Raw genomic sequence first — 1,397 nt, 5'->3', positions numbered from 1 at the left:
GCCCACGCAGACAAGGCGCCGGTCTGCGTGCAGGCAGGAACACCACAGCCAGCCCCAATTAAATGTTGTCCTTTATAAGAGTTGCCATGATCACGGTGTCTCTTCACAGGCACGAAACCCTAACTAAGTACCTAGGTTCGATTCTCAATACCACGCGACAGCTCATAGTTGTCTGTAACTCCAGTCCCAGCAGTTCTAACGCCTGCCTCTGGCTGCGGCAGACACTGCATGTGCGTGGTGCACATATATGCATGCAGACAAAACAACCTTACATGTGATATAAAAATAAATAAGTCTCAAAAACAATACAGCCACTTGAATGTTGACCGAGACTAAATGACCTAGCCACTGTGTGGCCCTTCTCCATTTGGGGATTGTTATTTGGAAATGCCCCGTCTCCAGAGGGAGTGGAGGGGGTAAAATCAGAAAGACAGCAGGGGTGCAGCTGTCCTGGGGCTGTGTGGCAGCCCAGTGGCAGCTCAGGGGACAGAGGGCTTGTGATCTGCATTACTCCACTAGATGGCGCTTCTGCAGATGCAACCAGCAGCAGGCGCCACAGCAGTTCTCCCGGGGCCGCATCCTGTGCTGAGGAAGGGGAGGGTGTCTGTAGTTCTGTGCAGGATCCCATGTCAGGAGATGAGACCCTGAGTCCCTAGACAGTGGAGCTGGTTGACATCCCGCAGATGGGAAAGGCAGAGCTCGTCAGAACACAGGTTAGTTCCAGTCAAGGCAGGTGCCCTCATTGCCAAGACGCTTCCTTGTGCCAAAGGCACTACAGTCGATGTCTGCTGGACAGCAGAGTGGACATTCTGCAGCCTAGTGTCATAGCAAATCGCCACATACTTAGTAGCTTAAAACAGAGCACAGTGTTAACTTTTCTAGAGCATACATCCATTTCAGTGTCCTTAAGTCAAAGCATCCACAGGCCCAAAGCCTCTAGAACCAAATATATTACTTCCTTTTCAGGTTCTAAACGCCTCCAGCATTCCTTGGCTTGTGGTCCCTTCTTGTTCAGAGGGATCTGCTGCCCCTGGAAGCCTTACTCACAGGAGGCACAAGGGACACTAGCTAACTTTAATTCTGAGAGGATGTCCCAGCGTCCCACAGACCACTGGGTGCCAAATGACATGACTGGCATAGCAGATGTTTACAGTGGTTATTCTGCAGGTAGGGACCTGGAGGTCATGCGTTTCACCCGAAAATTCAGAGCACTCTGGCTCATCATGTCCACTTAACACAACATCCAGCTAAGAGATAAATGTCATCTTCTCTAGAAAGTCGCTCAGACTGGCAGACTCAGGTGGTGCCACTATGATGCAGAGTAAGGTTTTCCAGGGATGGACAAGCACCGTCGCAAAAGATCATCTGAAGACATAGAGTTACACACTAGATAGGAG

The sequence above is a fragment of the Mus pahari genome, chromosome 11 (genome assembly GCF_900095145.1).
Source record: "Mus pahari chromosome 11, PAHARI_EIJ_v1.1, whole genome shotgun sequence".
NCBI lineage: Eukaryota > Metazoa > Chordata > Mammalia > Rodentia > Muridae > Mus > Mus pahari.
This window is presented reverse-complemented; position numbering follows the sequence as displayed.